This window comes from Mastomys coucha, unplaced genomic scaffold, assembly GCF_008632895.1.
Source record: "Mastomys coucha isolate ucsf_1 unplaced genomic scaffold, UCSF_Mcou_1 pScaffold22, whole genome shotgun sequence".
NCBI classification, from domain to species: domain Eukaryota; kingdom Metazoa; phylum Chordata; class Mammalia; order Rodentia; family Muridae; genus Mastomys; species Mastomys coucha.
The window spans coordinates 223,566,135-223,584,544 of record NW_022196905.1 but is presented as its reverse complement, the minus strand read 5'-3'; the positions used below and the strand labels follow the sequence as shown (position 1 = coordinate 223,584,544).

The window sequence follows — 18,410 nt, the reverse complement described above, 5'->3', positions numbered from 1 at the left end:
CTTGCTGTCACCACCAAAGTCAGTTGTAGAACATCTTCACTCAAAACAAAGCAGGCCATTGTAATCATTAAGTGTCGTCTTACTGTCTTCTCATCTCCTTCCTATAAATTCTACACATACTAATCTGGTTTCCAAATGGATAGACTTCTCTCCTATAGATATTTATACAAAGGAAACTATCATCTGTTTGTGTGTTGAAGATTTATTTACCTGAATATGTATGAGTGGGTTTGCAAGTGGTTCTGTGAGCATGTAAACTATGTGTGTGCAGTGCCCACAGAAGCTGGAAGAGGCATGATATTTAGGGAATGTGTGTTGAGGTTTTGTCTTTTACTGTTTATCATAATGCTAAGTGTTGGCCTCCAAGATTTAGAGTCTTCATGTAGCCTGAGGGCCCCTTACCCCAGTTAATTCTGATTGGTAAATAAAGATGCAATCAGCTAATAGAAAGAAGAAACAAGCAGGGTTTGGATTTCCCAGAGTAGAGACCATGAGGAAGGAGTGAGGAGAGAAGAACCGGCCATGGGATAGAGAAGACGTGTAGGAAAGAGAAAGAAGCTACCATGGGATAGTAAGAACATATAGGAGAGAAACAAAGAGAGCCACTCTGGGCAAAGGACAAAGAACGTGGCCCAGAGGACTGCCCAATTGGGTTAAGGGCAGCCAAGATGAAACATAGTAAGTAATAAGTCATAATGAGAGGCCAAACCTACTGCATCTTGGACTGGCCTCCATCATAAGAGAAACTTGATCTGTAACAGAACCCAAACTGTGCCCAAATACCAGGAAGGACCCCATAGCTTGTCCTTGGCCCATAATCCCAGAGTTACTCCCTGTCTACTTCCTAGAAATAGTCTAATTGTTAAAGATTACAAATTAATTATACAAAGATTAGTCTAATTGTTTCAGATGTACTTTCAGGCCCTTTGTGATTGCTCATGGCTTTGCTTCTGAGCAGCCACCTGTCAGCTTACAATAGTCATACAATTAGATGCTTCACAGACTGAAACCCCCTTGTTTGCTCTCCATTTCATATAAAACCACGTCCCATTGAGGGCTCAGGCTGCTTCACCAACCTGTCCTACTGTATCAGGGTCTGCGATGAATAAGCCCAAGCTCAAGCTTGTAATAAAGAAACCCTAGTGCAATTGCATCAGAGTCAGCTCCTAGTTGGTCTTTGGGGGTTCATGAATGAGGCACAACAAAAATTTAGGGTTATTGATGGGAAAGTAGATTCTAACAACATGGAGGGTAGGTAGCTGCCTAGATATTGTGTTGTTTAAGGAATATTAAAATATAATGCTGTGTGTGTCTTTCATCTGGGAGCATAAATGGTCTGAGGTGAGAAGAAACCGAGTACCAAGGATTTTTTTAAAATATTTTTTATAACAAATGTGAATTACAGTAGGTTGTGAGCCACCAAGTAGCTTCTGGGAATGGAACCCATATCCTCAACAAGAGGAGCAAGTACAGCAATGCTCTTTTTAAAAAAAAAAGATTTATTTATTTTATTTGTATGAGTACACTGTAGCTGTATAGATGACCATGAGCCATCATGTGGCTGCTGGGAATTGAACTCAGGACAGCCCTGCTCAGTCCGGTGTAATTCACCGTAGCTGTCTTCAGACACCCTAGAAGAAGGCATCAGATCTCATTATGGGTGACTGTGAGCCACCATGTGGTTGCTGGGATCTGAACTTAGGACCTTCAGAAGAGCAGTCAGTGCTCTTACCCACTGAGCCATCTCACCAGCCCCCCAGCAAATGCTCTTAACCCCTAAGCCATCTCTCCCAGGCCCTTCTGTGGTGTTTGTTTGGATTCATGAAGGAATCTCTGTGACCTTCAGAGGCAGCAGAGTGATGAGGCCAGAGAGGCCAGAAGGCAGTCCAGTACACGACAACTCAGTGGCCTGCGTTGGTTCAAACTCCAACAGTCAAACACAAAAGGAGTCATTTTCATCATATCTAAGCCCAGCACAATCTGTAGAAAAGTATCCTTGTGATGGTTAACTCTGCCCTGCACACATAGCAAAACATACATAAATCTCTTTGAGGTACAAAGTGAGCTAAATACAAATCAGATGTGACCACATCCAAACTCTTTATAAAGTACATGTGACATTTCCCATAAAGTTAGGCTCTATAGATTGACTGAGAAAAACAAAATTTACAAGAAAGGTCTGAAGGAGGGTCTGGTGCCAGGAAGTCTCAGATTTCACAAAGGTCACCAGGCCAGAAAGCACATCTGTCTCAGGTTTCTGGGCGCAAAACAAGTTTTTCATTCCTTCCCTGTGTGCTTAACCTTCCAGGTTCCACAGTGCGTGTCTGTGAGCACAAAGACCTCTGTGTGCCCTACAATACTCCCTTTTTAGTTTTTAAAGAGAAAATTGTGGTTATAGTAGAGGCCAAGGTTGCCTGCATGGCTAGTCCAACTAATAATAAAAGCTTAACAGAGTCATAAGACCAGCCGCAGAGGAACGGAAAAGCAGCCACCTTGGCCATGATGATGATTGAAAGGTCACTTGAGAGATTTTATCTTTTATAAACATCATCAATTTTACCACAGGTAGTTGGAGAGAAATCTGACACTTAAAGCAACACATGCCAGGAAAAATTGACAACCAAGATTATGCTTGAGCCACAAATAATCTATAGCAGCTCTATTTTGTAAAGCTGTAGTTCTCAACTTGACCATCTCCTGATTAATCTCTGCTAATATTTTTCTGTAATGTTAGTTTCATTAATCATGCAGGCTATATTTGAAATCTCTCTCTGTATTCCAGCAATCACTCCTGGGATTGGTAATAAAAATGCTCTCTTGGCAGGAACTCTTACAGTGTCTAATAGATGGAAAGAATCAGCACAATTTTCTGGGAGAGCTCTCAATTTTGTTGATTGATTGCAAAGATTTACTGGGTGAAATTCCACATAACCCTTTATAATCCACAGGAAGGGCATTATAAGTAGCATTTTTGCAAAAAAAAAAAAAAAGGCCATTCCAAATGGAGTTGTTTGTCAAATGATTAAAAGTGCAATTACAATAAGGAAGGATAATGAGTTTATTTATAGCATAAATTATGAGATTTAATAAAAAAAAATAAAAAAATAAAAAAATAAAAACAAACATTGCTGAGAGTACCAGGAAGCCCTATGAATACAGGCACAAGTAAATGCTACTCTATCCCCTGTTATTTAAATATAATACGTATGAGTAACTCCTATTCTATATAAATTTCTTTTTAAGAGCCTAGGAATAGAGAGGTCTCCCCTGATACAAAAAGATTGTTCTTGTCAACTGTTCTGTGTCAAATTAATTCATAGGTTCTTTTCTTTTTTTTTCTTTTTTTTTTTTGTTTTGTTTTGATTTTTTTTTCAAAACAGGGTTTCTCTGTGTAGCCCTGGCTGTCCTGGAACTCACTCTGTAGACCAGGCTGGCCTTGAACTCAGAAATTCGCCTGCCTCTGCCTCCCAAGTGCTGGGATTGAAGGCGTGCGCCACCACCACCACCCAGCCATAGGTTATTTTCTAAACCTTTGGGAAAAGATAGCACTATATTAGGTACAATAATATCAGTTTTAGTAAGCAATACATCAGATAATCCTGTTTCATCTTCATACAACTATAACTCCCACTATCAGAGCTTTCTAAAGAATACCTAATTATGCTAAAATCTGTATTTAGCATACAATTAGTTAATTAGTTAAATTAACCAATTGGTTAGATTAGTCCAACTAAAATATCCTCCATTCATATGACTATTTCTATACTATCTTTTGTCTAGACAACTGGTCCTAAAGGATAAAAACAATTCTTCGCATGGTAAAACAACACCACACTGTTTCCCATTTACCCCTCACCCCCAACAAAAGGCATTTGGATTCTGTGTTGACAAACTGAATTAACATGTAAGTATAATCAGTAAACCTGACAGCATCAATTTGAATCAGTAGTATCGTGTCCTTGTTGTCTCCCCAAGGTCTTAACTTGGTATAAGGTTAAAGTCTCAATGCAAGTCGTCACCTTACTTTTCCTCTTGAGTCGGCTCCTCTCGATACTGATTATCTATCTTCAGATGCTTCACTGGTCCAATGGTCTCTGGGATGCTGGTCAAGATGCACTGCAGCAGGCACCATCTGGGACTTCCTTCATTTTCTGGAAAGACACAAGAATAGCTTCTCGCTGATGTTCTCTTTTCACTTAACATGTAGCTTAGACTGTGTCTCCTTTAAGGTAAAATGCTTCTGTGCAGTTTAAGGATAATTGTCCTTTAAGTTGAAGGAATTTAAAGTAAGTGTGGCTAAATTTAGCATAGTAGGAAAGGATTTGGGTGAGTATTATACCCCTAAGTATAGCCCCTTTTTGTTTTTCAAATTTGCCATTTAAGTATTTGATGGTCTCATTCAACAACAGCTTGGCCCTGTAGATTATAAGGTATTCAAGTAAAATGATTAATATTCCATATATTTCAAAATTCCTTAAGGTGTTTGTTAATATGAGCAGGGCCATTACCAGTTTGTATTAGTTGTGGGAGTCCTAGAAAGAAGAAAATGTATAATAATGTTTTATGGCTTCCAAGGTGATTTCACCACTGTGAACAGAAGCAACAAGCATATTAGAAGAAGCATTAACCATTACATAGCCATATTTTAAATGTGCAGATTCTGAGATACAAGTAATATCTGTTCGCCAAATGCCCTTAGACTTTAACCCTCAAGCACTTATTCTACCAGCAGAGGGCAGTGTGGCTAAATGAAGAACGGGGAGAGCTTGAAAAATTGGTCCTGCTTGTTCACAGGTAAAGAGTGAGGTAACCCAGTCCCAAAAGACAAACATGGTAGGCACTCACTTATAAGTTTATATTAGCCATAAGGTTCAGGATAAGCATGCTTCAATCCACAGACCCAAAGAAGCCAAGTAACAAGGAGGGTCCAAGGGGCCATACTTGAATCTCACTGAGTAGGGGAAATAAACATCAGAGGTGGAGAAAGGGAGGAAACTGGGGTTTGGGGAACAGAGGAAGGATCTAGTGGGGAGAGCAAAGAGGGAGAGAGAGCTGAAATCAATTAGGGGACATGTCTGGGTTGAGCTAGAAACCTGGGACAATGGAAACTCACAGGAATCTATGAGGGTGACCCTATCTGCCAAGCACCAGCCTTAGCCTAGAGAGGAGTTCTGAGGAAGGGGTGTAAGTAAGAGAAATGACTCAAAGTCAGTCATGGGGGAACAAGCTGGCAGCCTGTGTTCTGCTCCTACTGGCTCTCGGGATAGCTCATTACAGTAGCTCAGCTTGGGGTTAGAGAGATGACTCAGCAGTTAAAAGCACTGATTGCTTTTCCAGAGCTCCTGAGTTCACATGGTGGCTCACAGCCATCTGTAATGGGATCTGATTCCCTCTTCTGGAGTCTGAAGACAGCAGAAGTGTACTCACATACATAAACTAAATAAAGCTTTAAAACAAAACAAAAAAAAATTTAGCTCAGCTCTTGAAGACCAAAGCCCAGTCTTTTATTTACATATCAATTTAATCATCCATCCCAGGTTCCCTTTCAATTATACAGATAAATAATCAGCATTTTATGACCATATTCCCTAGATTCTTAGAAAGAACAGCAAGTACATTTTTTAACATAGCAATGAATTCAGAGATCTTCCTGCCTTTGTTGTTGTTGTTGTTGTTGTTGTTGTTGTTGTTCTTCTTCTTCTTCTTCTTCTTCTTCTTCTTCTTCTTTCTCCTTCTTCTTCTTCTTTTCCTCTTCTTCTTCCTCTTCCTCTTCTTCCTCTTCCTCTTCCTCTTCCTCTTCTTCTTCTTCCTCTTCCTCTTCCTCCTCCTCATCTTCCTCTTCTTCCTCTTCCTCTTCCTCTTCTTCTTCCTCTTCCTCTTCCTCTTCCTCTTCTTCTTCCTCTTCCTCTTCCTCCTCCTCCTCTTCTTCCTCTTCCTCTTCCTCTTCCTCTTCCTCTTCTTCTTCTTCTCCTTCTTCTTCTTCTTCTTCTTCTTCTTCTTCTTTTTTCCTTTGGTTTTTTTCAAGACAGGGTTTCTCCATGTAGTATAGCCCTGGCTGTCCTGGAACTCATTCTGTAGACCAGGCTGGCCTCAAACTCAGAAATCCACCTGCCTCTGCCTCCCACATGCTGGGATTAAAGGTGTGCGCAACCACTGCCCAGATCTTTCTGCCTTTGTAAGTATAGACAATAAGCTATAAGGTGGATATGAGGGTGATTAACCAAGGGGAGAAGTTAAACCAAAACTCAAACCAGTCCTGTCTCTGTTCTCTTTCTCTCTTCTGTTTGGCTAGCCCTTCTCTCTGAAGGAGGGTGTGTGACTGGAAAAAGCCCTAAGGGTCCCTCAAATTCATGTTTCCATCTCACATTCCACGTCCTTAAGGGATGCACTGAAGAAAATAGCAACTAGGCACTTGGTGATGATGGCTGACCTTTTGGCTAATTGGCTGGGCCAATATCAGATCATCCTGGGAGAACACCTTCATTCCCCAGAGGGCCCAGGTGGCCTTCAGCCAGTACATTTTATGGTATTTCTGAGAAGTGTTTTGTCAGAGTTGTTTCTGGGATAACATCCTCCGGCTGCTTGCACGAAACTCTCTGTTGGGGCCTACCGCCCTTTCCTGGAGCCAACTCAGGGTTGTATCAGAGTTGCTTAACCTTATCAGTAGCCTGCCATGTAGTAGAACTTAACCAGGATAATTGACTTATGAGCTAGTGGGAATGAGCAAAAGCTTACGGCCTAAGTATTCATTCATAATTAAGTCTCAGAGTTCTTATTTCGGAAACTAAGTGGTAAAGCCTATGGTTATACCACCCCTGACACAATGATATTCTACTATAGTTGCAGACAGCTGCCTAGCATAACTGTCACCTGAGCAGCGTCACCCAGTAAGTGGTGGGATCAGATGCAGCAACCCACAGCCAAGCATTAGGTGGGGCATGGGGAAAGCGGGTGGGAAGAGGAAGGACTGAAGGAGCCAGAGAGGTCAAGGACACCACAAGAACACATACAGAATTAACTTACCTGGGCCCATTGGGGCTCACAGAGACTGAACCGCCATCCAGGAAGCATGCATGGGATGGACCTAGGCCCTCTGCACATATGTAACAGTTGCAAAGTTAGGTCTTCCTATGGGACTCCTAGCAGCAGGAGCAGAGACTGTCTCTGACTCTGTTACCTGCCCTTAAATCCCTTTCCTCTAACTGGCATGCCTTATCTAGCCACAATAGGAGATGTGCCTGGTCCTACTGCAACTTGATATGCCAAGGTGGTTTGATATTCATGGGAGGCTTCCCTTTTTCTGAGAATGGAGGATGGAAAGATGGGGGAAGGAGAGGGTAGAAGAAGGGACTGGGAAGATAGGAGACATTAGAAAATGTCTTAGTTCAAATAGATTCGTGCTGTCTATGCTTTCCAGAAGAAAGAATTTTGGATAAGGAAACTTTGGGGAAAGTTGGAGAAGTTCTGATAACCACCCAGGCAGATCCTATCACCTTTTGCCTCTGAACACTTATAAAAGACGCTATTGATAATAGAAAAGATAGAGAGACAGAGAAGGCATTAGCTACTGCTCAGGAACAGCTTGGAGAACTTCAGGAAGAATGCTTGTCATAGTGAGCCTACACAGAAAAAGTCTCTCTCAACTCTAAATCAGAGAAGTAGAGACCTTGTACACCTTTTAGAGCTCAGATAAAAGAAATTGGAGACATTGATATTGAGTTAGATCCAGAGGAGGAAGCTGATGGCTGCCAAATATTATAATGAGGATTGGCCTCCTTATGTATCTCCTGCTCCACCTATGACCTTTCCTGCAGGAGATGCTGCCCAGATGGACATGCAAGTATGTAAATTAGAGTTAAAAATTAGCCAGGTGGTGGTGGCGCACGTCTTTAATCCCAGCACTTGGGAGGCAGAGGCAGGCGGATTTCTGAGTTCGAGGCCAGCCTGGTCTACAGAGTGAGTTCCAGGACAGCCAGGACTACACAGAGAAACCCTGTCTCGAAAAACCAAAAAAAAAAAAAAAAAAAAAAAAAAAAAAAAAAAAAAAAAAAAAAAAAAAAAAGAAATTTAAGCTGCAGAAATTGACTAATGAGCTACAAGAATTAAATAATATATCAAGTGCAGGAAAGAGAAATGATTCTACAATATGCCAATCGCTGCTAAAAAAAGAGCTATGAATCAGGTTTGCAGGGAGGGGCAGGATACATCTGACATGTTAGCTTTCCCTGTTGTTGAGACAATTGACCAGTATGCCAATAGAGTTGGACAACATCAGATGTTGGAATTCAAAATGACAAAAGAATTAAAAACAGCTTTGGCACAGTATGGGCCTACAACTCTCTTTACACAAGCTTTATTAGATACTGTGATGGAAGCAAATTTAATCCCCCAATATTGGAAAACTGTATGTAAGGCTACTTTTTTCATGAGGAGATTACTTACTTTGAAGTTCTGAATGGCATGAAACAAGTAAGAGAGCTGCCATGATGAATGCTCAGGCAGGTAACACAGGTTGGGATATTAACATGCTTCTAGGAGAAGGTCAATATGAAGGTAGTACTAATTAAGGTAATTCAATTGGGCTACCTGAAGAAGTATGTACACAGATTGCAATGACTTACTGCCATGCTTGGAATGGATTACCAACTAAAGGGAATCTCAGTGGGAATTTATCTGGTGTTACCTTCTCTCTTCAGTTCAGTCATCCGACTTCTGGCAGCCTCTGCTTGAGGACTAACACCTGGGAGCTAAGACAGATGCTCTCTGTTGACTGTCTTTGAAGAAGCCACCTGAGCACACCCACCGCCTGAGTACACCAGCCACCTGAAGATCTCCTGAACCTGGGGACTTTGGCAACTGAACTTTCTTTGTAGTGTAATCTAGAGACTTGTTTTTGGTTTCTCTTGTGACTATAAAAACCCTGGTTTATTCTCAGTAAAGTGGAGCCTTGATTGGGATGCAACTTGGCTTCGAGTTTTCTCTTTGAATTTCAAACCCTTTATTTCAGGTCCTTTATTCCCTCCTGGCTGAGAAGAACCCAGTGCGTGAAACTGCGGGCAGTTTCAGATGGCGCCTGAATGTTGACTCAGGTATGGAGGATTTATAAAGGACACACTGTCAAAAAAGCAGAGCTCTGCCTAAAAATTCAGAAGGTAAGGATAAAAGGTCGTACACCATTCTGCACGGTAGGTAATTTTGATGCTAGTGCTAGCCTTATTTTTATATTAGTATTGAAAGACCCCCAGAACTGAGGAGATCCTTACTCAAGTCTCGGGGTGACATGACCACCCAATGACTCACGAGAGACTGAACTTGCTGCAATCACATGAGGTTTATTGGGGATACTGATACCGGGGTCGATCTCGTGACCATGCTGGCCAGAGTTCGACGCTGAACACAAGAAGTAAGGGGTATTTAAAAGGAAAGACCACAAGCTGGAGGTGGGGATAGGGTTACCAAGGAAACACAACATAAAAACAGTGGAAAATTTCAGAGGGACCCAACCCAAGGTATTCAGTTAGGGAGGGGAACATATTCATTTTAAGAATGTAATCTTCATCTACTAGTTGACAGGGTGGAGAGTCTCATAAACCAGTAGACCTTCATTCCTAGTTCCACCCTCATTGTGGATCATTCAGGAGGGGCAGGTATCGGGAACCAGAGCCATAAAGCTCTGAGTTAGCCAAGTTCCTGGAACTACCTGCTTCACATTTTTTGGCTTGTGGCAGAGGTTTTCCATGCTCCCTTTTAAGTAAAGGTTACACATTATACATACATTTCTATTAAATGCCCTCATTTTAAATTCTAAGATTCTCCAGCCTTTCAGTATTGCCGTGTAAGAAGGGTACAGGGCTAGGTTGGATTGGTGCTGACCTGGCATTCTAATTCACCTAGGGGGTGTGACAGTAAGTATGGGTTTGAATGAGTCAAAAGCAACGATAGAGTATAAATAAGTTGCTTCAAGCAAGAGGAATCAGGGTGGAAAAAATGCATTGAAAGATCTCTCAGATGAGATAGAATCTTGTTGCCCATGGATTCATGAAGTAAGTAATTTAAATAAAAGAACATGGGGAAAAATTGGAAAAGCTTTGAGGAATAATCAGGCAGAAAGATTCACTCTCTGACTTTGGACACTCGTGAAGGAGATTATAGAGGAGAAAGAGAAGAGTGTCAGAAAGTGAATTGAGCTCACAAGAATCAGAGAGTTCAGATACGGAAAGAGAAGAAACTCAAAATACTTCCTCAAAAAGCAGAACTACTAAATCTCGTGGAGAGGAGTTGCTTTCATACGCATCATCTGCTAATTCTAGGTCCACTATGACAGGAGAGAAGGCTCAGAGAGATTTACAATTAAGTAAATTGGAGTTTGAAATCAAGTTGCAGAAAAAAGAGCAGCTGCATTGCAGGGAACTAGGGTCCAAGGGATTTTGATGCAAAGACAGGAGAATAAAGAATGTTTTAAATGTGGTAGTATGAATCATTTTAAATATGATTGCCTTAAGAAATTAGGAGCCACAAAGAGGCAGCAGTCAGGTGTTGCCCCAAGAATCTGTCCTCGTTGTAGGAAAGGGAAGCATTGGGCCAGAGACTGTAGATTCAAAAAAGGTTTTCAAGACAATACTTTGTTGGGAAACTAGTGGAGGGGGCAGCCCCAGGCCCCCTTCCTAAAACAACAGGCAGCATATGGGGCCATGAGGCTGCCACCCAGCCAAGGAAATTTGTCTTTGAACTTTTCAGGGCAACCCCAGGAAGTGCAGGATTAGACCTCTGTTCCACCTGCCACACAGTATTAACACCAGAAATGGGAGTTCAAATTCTGCCTACTGGAGTTTTTGGGCCCTTACCTACAGAGACTTGGGGATTGTTTATAGGGAGAAGTAGCTCAATTGTGAAAGGATTGCAGATTTATCCAGGTGTTATTGATGGTGACTATCAGGGGGAGATTAAGATTATGGCTGCTTCACCTCAAGGTGTTATTACAGTACCTGCTGATCAGAGAGTTGCTCAGATCAGAGGTAATTCTGATCCAAATTCTCCTAGATTTTTAACTAGAGAAGGAATGTCAGCCTTACAGCAGATAGAAAGAGCTACTGAAAATCAATTTGTTACTTATATACATTATTCTTTACCTTTGCATTTGTTAATTTTCAATACAGCTCATGTTCCTACAGCATTGTTATGGCAAAAAGCACCTCTCATGTGGATACATTCAAGGGTGTCTCCTAAACGTAATATCTTGCCATATTATGAGGCAGTAGCTCATATGATAATGCTTGGTAGAAAGCAAGCACTGACTTATTTTGGCAAGGAGCCAGATGTCATCATTCAGCCTTTTACTTTAGATCAAAATTCCTGGTTAAAACAGCATAGTACAGATTGGTTGCTTGCTCAGATAGGGTTTCAGGGAATTATAGATAATCATTATCCTCAGGATAAATTGATAAAATTTTTAAATGTGCATGAAGTGATATTTCCTAACATGACTTCTTTACAGCCTTTGAGTAATGCTCTTGTGGTATTCACTGATGGTTCCTCTAAAGGACAAGCTGGATATCTTATGAATAATCAACAGGTAGTCATAGAGACTCCTGGTCTCTCAGATCAGTTAACTGAATTAACGGCAGTATTAAATGTGTTTCAGGCTGTGACTGATGCTTTCAATCTTTTCACTGATAGCCTATATGTGGCACAGTCAGTTCCTTTACTAGAAACTTGTGGTACATTTAATTTTAATACTACAGTAGGATCCTTATTTTCACAATTGCAAAATGTCATTCTTGCACAAAAAAATCAGTTTTATATTGGTCATATATGAGCTCATTCTGGTCTTCTGGACCATTGGCTGAAGGTAATAATTGTATCGACAGAGTTCTTGTAGGAGAAGTCTTAGTTTCAGATCCTGTTGCACTAGCTAAACAGGATCATAATAAATTCCATCTTTCTAGCCATACTTTAAGACTCAAACATAAAATTTCCAAAGAACAAACAAGAATGATTGTAAAACAATGCCCTAGTTGTGTTATCTCCAGTTCCACATTTAGTGGTAAATCCAAGAGGCCTTATGCCCAATCATATTTGGTAGATGGATATAACTCATTATGCAGAATTCGGAAAGCTTAAATATATACATGTTTGTATTGATACTTGTTCAGGATTCATATTTGCTTCCCTGCATACAGGAGAGGCCTCTAGAAATGTAATTGATCATTGTTTACAAGCCCTTAATGTTATGGGCTTACCTAAAGTCATTAAGACAGACAAGGGGCTAGCATACTCTGGCAAAAATTTTGTGTCATTTTGTGAAAATTTTGGCATCAAACATAAAACTGGAATTCCCTATAACCCAGTGGGACAAGGGATTGTTGAACGTGAACACTGCACTCTTAAAAATTGGCTTTTGAAAACTAAAGGAGGGAATTTGTATCCTCCTAGATCTCCAAAGGCACACCTTGCTTTTATGTTATTTGTTTGGAACTTTTTGCAGACTGACATCAAAGGTGAGTCCACTGTGGACCGACATTGGCATCCTAATACTTCAAGCTCATATGCCATGGTGAGGTGGAGAAATCCACTCACTAATACTTGGCATGGTCCAGATCCTGTTTTGGTTTGGGGCAGAGGGTCCATGTGTATTTTTTCTCAGAAAGAGGATGAAGCTCATTGGCTTCCTGAAAGATTAATACACCAAGTGGACTCAGATCCACAGCCTTCTTAGTAAATGTGTTTAAATGTACTGTTGAAAAGTATTTTTTCTTTTTCTTTTGTTTTTGAGCTGACAGCTCTTTCTGCCACTCTGGAAATGCCTGCTTGATCCAGAAAAATTTGCTTTCTCCCGAAGCTAAATAAACAATTTGAATTCACTTGCTCATGCCCGGAGCAAAAGTAAAGTCACTCCTACAGCATTTAGCTGTTTCAGGCTGGTGAAATCCTGAAGTACTAGCCTGAATTTACTACTTTGCATTTGAATTGAGGCTTATTCTCAGCAAAGGTTCCGAGAATCGGAGCTGATATTTTGCAGCTCATTCCGGTGCCTACACTTATCTCCAGTAGAGTGGCGTGCAGCTTTCCAATAACTTCAGAGAAGGTGGTTTTCAAAAAGACTGTGGCAGTTTGTGGACTTTGCAGGCAATAAAGGCATGTCTTGGTATTAGGTGCACAGAAGAAGGTGCATTTTGAAAACCTGTGTTCTTCAGGCTAGGTCTCTGGCAAAGAAATCAACCTAAGACAGAGGCACATGCCGAGTGGCTGTGTTTTTGAAAAACACACGAAATAAGCCCTGTTTGTAGTACATACTAGATGTACGTGTTCTCAAAGACAGGTCAGATATTTTGCCATCAGATACTATACTGCACATGATATTCACCCGTGCACCATGAATATTCCCTGTTCAAAACCGTGATGTTTGATTATGTCTTTGTTCTGCAATTTTTTAAAATAAAAAGGGAAGAATTGTTACCTTCCCTCTTCCGTCATCCGACTTCTGGCAGCCTCTGCTTGGGGGCTAACACCTGGGAGCTAAGATAGATGCTCTCTGTTGACAGTTTGTCTTTGAAGAAGCCACCTGAGCACACCCACTGCCTGAGTACGTCAGCCACCTGAAGATCTCCTGAACCTGGGGACTTTGGCAACTGAACTTTCTTTGTAGTGTAATCTAGAGACTTGTTTTTGGTTTCTTTTGTGACTATAAAAACCCTGGTTTATTCTCAGTAAAGTGGAGCCTTGATTGGGATGCAACTTGGCTTCGAGTTTTCTCTTTGCATTTCATACCCTTTATTTCAGGTCCTTTATTCCCTCCTGGCTGAGAAGAACCCAGTGTATGAAACTGCAGGCAGTTTCGAGCTGGTATCAAACAAGGTCCCAATGAACTGTGTCAGGAATTTGCAGATAGACTGCTAAAAGTAACCAATAGAATTTTTGGAGATCCTCAGGCAGCAGTTCCTTTTGTTATACAACTGGCTTATGAGAATAGTAATGCAGCCTGTCCTGCCTCCATCCAGTCATACAAAGCAAAGACAGACATATCTGGATACATTCATCTTTGTGCAGAAATTGGACTCTCATACAATCAGGGTCTGGATATGGCTACTGCCTTATAAGGAACCACTGTACAAGTGATGCTTGCACAGAGATGAGATAATAAAAGATGTTTTAAATGTGGAGGTTTGGGTCAGTTTAGAAATGATTGTTCCAGAAACAGAGGCATGAGCAGACAATCAGGTCATGCCCTAGGAATTTGTTCTCAGTGCAGGTAATCAATGGGCCAAAGAATGTAGATCTAAAACAGATTATCAAGGCAATCTCTTGTTGGGAAATGAGCAGAGGGGCAGCCTCAGGCCCCCAGACGTCCACAGCAAGCAGCTTATGGGACCATGTCAAGCCAGGGAACTCCATTTCTGAACCTATCAGAGCAACCCCAAGAAGTGCAAGATTGGATCTCAGTTCCACCAGCTACACAGTACTGACAACAGAAATGGGAGTTCAGACGCTACCTACAGGAGTTTTTGGGTCCTTGCCTCCGGGAACCTGGGGACTACTTCTGGGCTGAAGTAGCATTATTATAAAAGTATTACAGACCTATCCAGGAATTTTAGATAATGATTATGCAGGAGAAATTAGAATTATTGCTGCTCCCTCCACCCCATACCTGCTAACAAATGAATTGATTAAAGCAGCATAGTACAGATTGGTTGCTTGCTCAAGAAGGATTTAAAGGCAGTATAGATAATCATTACCCTCAGGATAGGTTGATGAAATTTTTAAATGTACATAAGATTATATTTCCTTATATGACATCTTTATAGCCTCTACATAATGCTCTTATAATTTTTACTACAGCTCTTCTAAAGGACAAGTAGGATATCTTATAAATAATCAACAAGTAGTCATAGAGACTCCTGGGCTCTCTGCCCAGCTAGCAGAACTGACAGCAGTACTGAATGTTTTTCAGTCTGTGGATAATACTTTTAATCCCTTTACTGATAGTCTATATGTGGCTCAGTCTGTTCCTCTATTGGAAACTTGTGGTATATTTTATTTCAATACACCAGCCAGATTTGTATTTTCACAACTACAAAACATCATTCTTACTCTCCCCCCCCCAAAATCCCTTTTATATTGCTCATATGCAAGCTCATTCTGATCTTCCTGGACCTTTAGCTGCAGGCAATGATCACATTGACAGAGTTTTAATAGGAGAAGCCTTAGTTTCAGATCCTGTTGCATTGGCTAGAAGTGATCATAATAAATTTCATCTCTCTAGTTACACCTTAAGGCTCAGACATAAGATAACTAAGGAGCAGGCTAGAATGATTGTAAAACAATGACCTGTCTTCTATTATCTCCAGTTCCTCATTTAGGGGTTAATCCATGAGGACTTATACCCAATCATATTTGGCAAATGGATGTAACTCATTATGCAGAATTTGGAAAACTGAAATACATACATGTCTGTATTGACACTTGTTCAGGATTCCTTTTTGCTTCTTGACATATGGGAGAAGCTTCTAGAAATGTAATTGATCATTGCTTACAAACCTTCAATGCTATGGGATTACCTAAAGTCATCAAGATAGATAATGAGCCAGCTTATACTGGAAACAACTTTACATCCTTTTGTAAGGAATTTAGTATTGAACATAAAACTGAAATTCCTTATAACCCAATGGGACAAGGGATTGTTGAATGTGTGCATTGCACTCTGAAAAACTGGCTTTTAAAAACAAAAGAGGAGAGCTGGGCAGTGGTGGCGCACACCTTTAATCCCAGCACTTGGGAGGCAGAGGCAGGTGGATTTCTGAGTTCAAGGCCAGCCTGGTCTACAGAGTGAGTTCTAGGACAGCCTGGACTATACAGAGAACCCCTGTCTCAAAAAAAAAGGTGGGGGGGGGTAATTCTATCCCTTAAGGTCACCAAAGCATACCTTGGTTGTGTCTTGTTTTAATTTTTTTTCAAACTGATGCTAAAGGTCAGTCTGCGGCAGATTGCCACTGGTACCCAGTCACTTCCAGCTCATATGCCGTGATTAAATGGCAAGACCCCCTAAGTAAAACTCGGAACGGTCCTGACCCTGTTTTAATATGGGGATGAGATTCTGTTTGTGTTTTTTTTTTTCACAGAAAGAAAATGGAGCCCAATAGCTGCCTGAAAGGTTGGTTCATCAAGTGGACCACAGATCCTGAGCCTTCTAATGATGATACCAATGATGAAGATAGCTCAAAATCCCATATCAGCCAGCTGAGTTAACCTGGAGTGTAGTGTCCACCCTTACTGGATAGCAAGAATTTTCTATCAGCTCTCAAAGCCACCCTCCATAAACCTGGTGGCCAGACCTTGTGTTTGGTCTTTGGCAATTAGCAGCTGGATTAGATACCTGGGACATTCCCGCAGCCTCTGGCACCTCACCTCAGTCACTCCCTATATACAAGAATACTTACAGGGCAAGATGTGTAGATATAGGATGTGGCCAACTCCTTCCTCGGTGGTGTCCTTTAAATACTGATTTTTATGTCTGCCCTAAGGATCAAAATAATTAAAGAGATAAACAATATCAGTGCTAAAGTTGGAGGAGGACTAATCAAAAGGAAAAAAAGAAAAAGAACAGAATCAGGGAGGGTTTGGATCCTGATTCCCTACTTCCCCATGGCTTATGACTTTAATTTCTACACTGCTTGGACCATTAATTATAATTTTGTTGCTTTTAACTTTTGGTCCATGTATCTTAAACAGATTGGTTGCCTTCATACAGGATTGCTTTCAGCAAGCTCAGCTATTCACCATAGCAATTATTCATCACTTTGAAGAAATGCATTGAGTTCATATTCATATGTCCTTCCTTCATGGATTTGGTCTGAATGAGAAAGAATGGGCTATAGAAGGCTGGGAGTCAGAGATGGGTAAGACATTCTTGAGCTCCTATTAACCTAAGACAAAGGCATATATCAATGCTATATTTGATCTCCATGATGGGTATGGAGGAGCAATATAGATACCAACCAAAGACAGGCACAGCTTCCTGGCCACTCTTTACCCTAGACAGGATTGTGGAAAACAAGTAAATTGTGTGCCCCTGTCCAGCAACTGGTACTGCTTATCTTTTAAAAAACAAAAAAGGGGAAATCATGGACTTCCCAGCCTTGAGCAGGCCTTTCACAGCCTTGAGCAGGCTGAACAAACCTTGAGGACTTGCCACAATGGACCTTATTGACCTTGGATGGTTTTGTTCATTTCCTGGATACACCATCAAACCAGAAAAACAAGATTCAGATCTAAAATCACTTCTCATGATGATGATACAGGACTTTAAGAAGGACATAAATAACTCACTCAAAGAAATACAGGAGAACACAGGTAAATAACTAGAAGCCCTTAAAGAGGAAACACAAAAATCCCTTAAAGAACTACAGGAAAACACAGTCAAACAGGCAAAGGAAATGAACAAAACCATCCAGTACCTAAAAATGGAAATAGAAACAATAAAGAAATCACAAAGAAAACCCTGCACAAAGAAAGACAACCCTGGCGTTAGAAAACCTAGGAAAGAGATCAGGAGTCATAGACGCAAGCATCACCAACAGAATACAAGAGATAGAAGGGAGAATCTTAGGGGCAGAAGATACCATAGAAAACATTGACACAACAGTCAAAGAAAATGCAAAAAGCAAAAAGCAGCTAACCCAAAACATCCAGGAAATCCAGGAGGCAATGAGAAGACCAAACCTAGGGATAATAGGTATAGAAGAGAGTGAAAACTCCCAAGGTAATGGGCCAGTAAATATCTTCAATAAAATTATAGAAGAAAACTTCCCTAACCTAAAGAAAGAGATGCCCATGAACATACAAGAAGCCTACAGAACTCCAAATAGACTGGACCAGAAAAGAAATTCCTCCCGTCACATAATAATCAAAACACCAAATACATTAAACAAAGAATTTTAAAAGCAGTAAGGGAAAAAAGTCAAGTAGCATATAAAGGCAGGCCTATCAGAATTACACCAGACTTCTCACTAGAGACAATGAAAGCTAGACGATTTTGGGCAGATGTCATACAGACCCTACAAGAACACAAATGCCAGCCCAGGCTACTATATCTAGCAAAACTCTCAACTACCATAGATGGAGAAAACAAGATATTCCATGACAAAACCAAATTTATACAAATCCAGCCCTACAAAGGATAATAGATGGAAAACACCTATAGAGCAAAACCCACCCTAGAAGAAGCAAGAAAGTAATCTTCAACAAAAGCCACACAGACGTAATTCTACCTCTTACAACAAAAATAACAGGAAGTAACAATTCTTAATATCTTAATATGAAAATTAATATTACCAACCTATCCTAATGAATTGAAATTCAAAAATATGAGGAATTAGAAATTTGTTGGCTGTCATCCAGTGGTCTCTCTAATTTGG

At 40.7% G+C, this 18,410-nt stretch overlaps 1 long non-coding RNA gene across 2 annotated transcripts in view; it reads left to right on the top strand.

Moving 5' to 3' along the window:
- The window catches only part of LOC116069759, a 44,673-nt gene extending 35,953 nt beyond the window's left edge, over window positions 1-8,720 (top strand). The window contains exons 3-4 of one of the 2 annotated variants that reach the window (XR_004110126.1): window positions 4,733-4,794; window positions 8,697-8,720. This is a non-coding gene — a long non-coding RNA (uncharacterized LOC116069759). The remainder of the gene's footprint in view (window positions 1-4,732; window positions 4,795-8,696) is intronic. The other variant, XR_004110127.1, reaches the window with a different exon arrangement.
- Window positions 8,721-18,410: the final 9,690 nt, after the last annotated feature.